A 6,117-nucleotide genomic window follows, 5' to 3' on the forward strand; every position below is an offset into this window, starting at 1 on the left:
ATTGCAGGTTCGGTGCAGTGCTGGTTTTCTGCAAGTTAGTCTGCAAGTGCTGTGGGCAGTGCTGATGGCTGTTTACAAACACATCTAGGCATTAATGAGAGAATACAGCACAGGCTCCACAACTGGCACACTGCTTCTGTGTGCGAGAACTGAAATATGTTACAGAAAATCCCAGGAAGCTGAAAATGTGTAGCTGACAGGCTCTCTGACCTGTGTTGCCTAGGGCTTTAGTATAAAAGAGATAAGAAACAGGACTGGACATCTTTTGTATGTGCAATACGATTAGAAGCTCTTATTTAATATTATGAAAAGATGTGCTACCCTTCTGACTTTGGATTAAATGTGATCCCTTCTGACTTTGGATTAAATGTGATAGATGACACTAAGTAGTAAGTATAAATACTAGGACCTAATACAGAGGGTGTTGGTGATAAAATAGTCTGCTTGTTGAAGCAAATCATTCTGACTTACGTTTAACCTGTGCTAGTTTGCTGCCACTTTTTGCACTAAAATTAGAAAATGTTTCTGATAAACTAATTGGTCCTAGAGCTGGATTTGATCTGTTTGCCAGAAGGTCCTGGACTGCAGGCATGCCATAGCAAACACCTGATGTATAAAGAGAAAGATCTTAATGTATCAAGAAAATAGGTAAAGCTTAAACTAACTTGGAATAAGTGTTAAAATTTGAAAGGCTGCCCAAAGGTTGGCATTCCTGACAGAAATAGTGACCAGGTGAGAAATAAAGCTGTTTTCATACAAGCAGCTCTGAAAGGCAATGTTTAACCTCCATTGTTTCCAGCAGAAGCTCTACATTAGCTGAATTAGTAGGGTAAACAAGAGTGATGGTACCTCATTAGTGAGTCTCTTGAAGCACACAAAAGTGACTTTAAAATTTGCTTTATTCCCAGCTTCAAGTTTTTGTGATTGAAATAGCACTTGCTTTTATTCTTATGCATATGGCAAACTTCAGTACATACACATAGTGGAGCCATAGCCTTAATCTCATAGAAACTCACTGCATCCAAACCAGGGTTTCCTTTGGCTTCTCCAAATTCAGCTGGAAACTTAATGATTCTTACATGTAAACAGAGATAGTAAATGGTAACCAAATCTTAATACTGTAACAATGCCACATCTAAATCTTTCTCTGTGAGAGCAGAGTGCATTTGAACAGGTATGCAGAAAATATACTCTGAGAAGCTGCAGTTGTCTAAAGGAAATGTAGCTACTTTTTCAAAGTGTGTTTTTGAATGCTGGGGCTGTTTTCAGTCAGAAGGGAGTTCAGCTGTAGTGATACCTGCACTAGCACCTCGTGTCCTGCTGGGCAAATGGCACAGTCTGCCTTCCTCTACTCGCAGCCATTGGAGACCATCTCCAGCAGGTAGTTTGAAGGCAATCACTTACAGAAACTAGTGAGTTTCACTGAGAGGAAGTTGGCAGGTTGCCAATTATTTTTTTTTCCTGCATTTAACTTGACTGGTTATTTTAGCTATTTCACTGAGTTTTGTCTCAAAAATCCAAAATTTACGTTTCTCCTGGAGGCCAGGGGTGTGGAAACATGCTAAGCAGCATTTTGATCAATATGATGCTCCCCAAAAGAGAAGTGGCTGACTGTAGTTCTTTACCTTTCTCTCCTATGGCAGGTATTCCATAGACTTGGCTGATGCACTCTAAGCCATGTCTAACAGGTGTGACAAGTGTTTAAAAAGGAGCTAATCTGAAGCATCTTCTGTGTAAAAAAAAACCCAATGGATTTTGCCAAGGGACTTTTAGTACTTTCTGAGGGTAATAAGTGTTTACAGTGGTGCTGGTGTGTCTTTAAGCAAGACATAACTTTCTCAGGTTATGCTGAACAGATGTTCTGGGCTTTGGGATACATCATCTCACAGCTGCCTGGCTCCTGGCTTCCACGGAATCTTAGTTGCCCATTTGTTAATTGATTTTAAAATACCCCAAGTGACAGCATTTGGTCATAGGGTGACTGTGGGTATTCCCTACAATACACAGTAGGGAAATTTGTTTCTTACTGGTAGCTAGAGTGAGGACCATGTAGGATAGCAAAGATGCAACAAAGTAAGCTGTGAGCTCATATGGTTTAGTTTGACCTCCCCTTGATGGCCTTTTCGGACATTAAAACCTTTGCTCTGTTTTGCTGTGTTTATTGATCAAATCCAGTTGTTCTAACTGCACATCTTAATTATTCCTCCCTGGGGCAAGGTTGTCTGATACAGGAGGAAGGGAGGAGCTGCATGCCAGAAAAATTGAGATCAACTGCATCTGTCTGATGTAATTAGCTCAAAAAATATTTAAGTTGGAGCCAAGAATAGCCTCTGCCTTTCAGTTTGTTCCTCGCTTGCCTTGCCTCTGTATGGTGCTCTGTCTGTCTCACAATGGGCTTTGCTGGCACATTAGCAGAGGCTGTGGCATCCCTGCTCCAAATGTCCCTGGTGCTCACTCCACTCGCTGGTACCAGTGCTGGTGATGTTGATTCTCGTGGGATCACACGTGTAAAAATAAAGTTATATATGAGGAAAATACCAAGACATCTGTCTGAGATGGCTTTCATCACCCCATTTCTCTTTTTTGAATAGTGAAGATGCTTGACATCTGATTTGAGATCTAGCTGAGGCCTTATGTTTAGTCCCAACACATGTAGCCAGCCACACATATTCTGTTCTGGGGTTCAGCTCACATTTGACATTCTTTGCTGCAAAGGTACTTTCATATACTAAAAAAAGCTGAGAAACATTTGTCCTCTGGAATTATATCAGATGGAAAATCAAAGGTGGAGATGTTTTAGGAGAGACTGGAGAATACTGACATAGAGTGAGAGGAAGTAAGGGACAAGGGGAAGTTGCTGATGGCAGCGTACCATGGGGCAGGTACCCCTTGTCCTACTGCAGGACCATTTCACTCATGTTTTACATTTTAAGCTGCTGTCTTCTAGGCTACCACATAGGCCTTGCAGACAAAGTGCCAGTGCACTGTTTGCTGTGGCAGAGTCAATTCTGCCACTTTCATCAGCAGAGAAACCAAGAGCTGGGAGCAGCACTGAGCAGGAACCTCATGACCACCTGCAGGAGCAGAAACAAACCTGGAGGTGGTGGAGGGAGCTCTTCTGCACAGACCTCATCCCCAGAAACTACTATCCTTTAATTTTTTCTATTTATAATATTATATTTATATTATATAATTATAATATATATTTATTTACCATATTATATTATTTTTTGTGTTTTATAGCTAAACACAGCATCAATTTGCAGTAAGATTTCCAGATCAAAACCAACCCTCTTCCACAAAAAAAAGTAAAAATATTTCATTATCCACAAATATTGCAAGAGGAGCTTAGATGAATATTATTTAATTGACAAAAAGAAAAATATCATCAATCATTGCAATAATTATTAATTTTTATTTTCTCTTGAAAGAAGCACTGATCAGTACCAAAATAAGTGAGAGTGACTTGCTTTGGATAGTGTCCCTGGTTTTGATTGCATCAGCTGATTTTCTTTACAGTTTGAAGGCAGTTGGTATCTCCATGGCCATGGTCTGGTTTCAGTACCCATGTCACAAATGCCTGCAATTCAAATTTGTCTTAAGCTTTTTAAAGTACTGTATTTTACCACCCCAAAATTCCATTGAGAATAGGGAGCATATATTGAGGCTGAGACTTGGGTTTTGGTAAGCTTTGCTCATCCTCTCCAGTTGATTTTGTAGTTCTCAGTACAGGAGGTGTTTAGAGCAACTCAACCACGGTGGTGCCACTTTTGGAAAGCTGATGATGAGCACTCAGAGGGGCACAGCCACCCCTTTGCACCCTGATGCTGCCCTTTGCAGGGTGAGTCTGAGGGTGAAGGTGAACACTGGGCATGAACAATACTGGCTCCCTGAGTCCCCTCCACTTCAGCAAGGAGAGGCCACAAGCATTACAGGGAAATCACTGGGAAGTGAAGGGAGCTCCCTCAAGGGAGCACACTGCAGTCTTATGTGTCCATGTAGCCTTGCAAGTATTGCTACAGTCCAGTAAATATTAGATGCTTTTTTGCATGTGTTTCTTGATGCTTACACAGCAGCAACAGTTTTTCTCTATGTGTTAGTCTTTGCCTGAAGACAAAAGCATTATCATGCTGAATTCAACCCTTCTTTTTGTCACTCATTTTAGGGAGCTGGTCCCAGTCTTACCTACAGTATTCCCACAAAAACTAAGTGCCTTCCAGTTATAGTCTCTTCAGTTCATGCTCTCAAAGTGCTTTGCAAAGGACTAATTGGTTCACCCTGTTTTGTGGTACAGAGCCAACTGCCACGTTCCAGTCCAGAGCCAGAAGACAGCAAGGCTGTGCAGCAATTCAGGAAGGACAGAAAGGCAAAGACACTTTCAGACAGTGATGCAGAGAGCAGTGCTCCCAGCTGGGTTGTTACCAACACCTTATCATTGCTTGGGATGAGAAGGCTCAGAGTACCTTGAGAACTCAGAAAGCTCTGAGTTTCTCAGCACGGAGCTGAGAAAGGGCAACTGTAGCAGCTCAGTACAAAGAATTCCCAAAATACAGGGAATTATTTAACCTACCCTGAGATAGCAGTTCCCTACCATATGAGAACAGGATTTGGACATTCAGTTGGCTTAAGCATCACCTTTTATATTTGGCTACTAAGCTCACTAGCTGGAAAAAATAAGATGCTGGCAATCTTACAAAGCACAGGATTGCAATGCTTGGAACAGGAAAACATGTCAGTAAGAACAGAAGTGCTGCCCTTACCGTGAGGATAAGAAGAAAATAATCTATTGCATTGTTATATTAAAAAAAAAAAATCCTGCTTAAGAACTCAGTTTACTTGCTGTTAACTATTGTTCATCAGTAGCAACAGCATTTCACTGTAACAGCTCAATAAATATTTCTCAGCAATGGTTGTCCCACTTTTCTGCATGTCACACATGCATGTCATGGTCAAGGCATGCATCAAACAATTAAATCATCTAACTGAATTGAAAAGCAAAAGAAAATCCAACTGCTAGAGACTGCTGATTTAAGGGAGGGAGATTTCTCCTGCACCCCACTGGAATGGCTCCCAAACTCCTTTTGAGTCAGGTACTATGGGACTCACCTTCTGCCATCTGGGTTTCATTCCCCAGTGGGTTATTTGGGCAGCCTGGTCTAGTGGAAAGGTGTCCCTTCCAGGGGCAGGGTGCTGGAACTAGTTGGTCTTTAAGGGTCCCTTCCAACCCAAGCCATTCTCTAACCCTGTGATTGATTCTATGATTATACCTGACCGCAAGCAAAACAGGGAGGTGTTCCTCTGACTGGAGCCAAGGGAGATCCTCCCAGAGATAAGGATGTGGTGACTAATTAGCCACAGAAAAGCCCACAAGATGGAGCTCAGCTCAAAAAAAAAATGCACAAAGAAACAGTCGGTCAGAGCCAGGGAAGGAGGAGGAAAGGAGTGAAAGGGAAAGCTTCAAATGAATCCCACACTCACGATGTTAGACTACAGCATGAATGAGATGCTACTAGAGCAAATAAATGCAAATAAGAAAGTACAAGGAAAAAGTATGTGCAAAGTAATAATTAAGCTATTGCACAGCTCAAAAATGCCGCGACTAAAGCTCTCATCCCATCAATTCACAGAGAAACAGATCATGTGAGGGTTTTATTACACAAAAAACTTCAAAAAGCACTGGAGTTCTGTCGCTCTGTTGGGAACGGCAAGAAGAACAACACAGACTCTCTTGTGGAGTTGAACTGGAGAATTTTCTCTCGGTTTATTACCTTAAGTCTTTTTTACAGACCGATGCGTGAAAAGTACAGAAAATAAAACTCTTATTGGTTAGTAAACTAACACATCACCATCATTGGTCAGTGGGGTTTACCACTCCTCAACTTTCTCTTGCAAGAAAACAAGGAACAGACAAACAGCACCTGCAAGGCTGCTTTATATCTCTGAAGATTGTTTTAATTCCTCCCTATGATTTCCCAGGCCACTTTCTCAGGCAAGACTGAGAAAGTTATGTGGCCTATTACTCTACAGGCACCTTGCTCTCTGCTTCACAGTTAGCATCCATAGAGCTCCTTTATGTTCTGTCAGCTTCCAATTTCCTGCTTGGAGCCCAGTCTGAGG

Source organism: Poecile atricapillus, chromosome 3 (assembly GCF_030490865.1).
Source record: "Poecile atricapillus isolate bPoeAtr1 chromosome 3, bPoeAtr1.hap1, whole genome shotgun sequence".
Taxonomy (NCBI): domain Eukaryota; kingdom Metazoa; phylum Chordata; class Aves; order Passeriformes; family Paridae; genus Poecile; species Poecile atricapillus.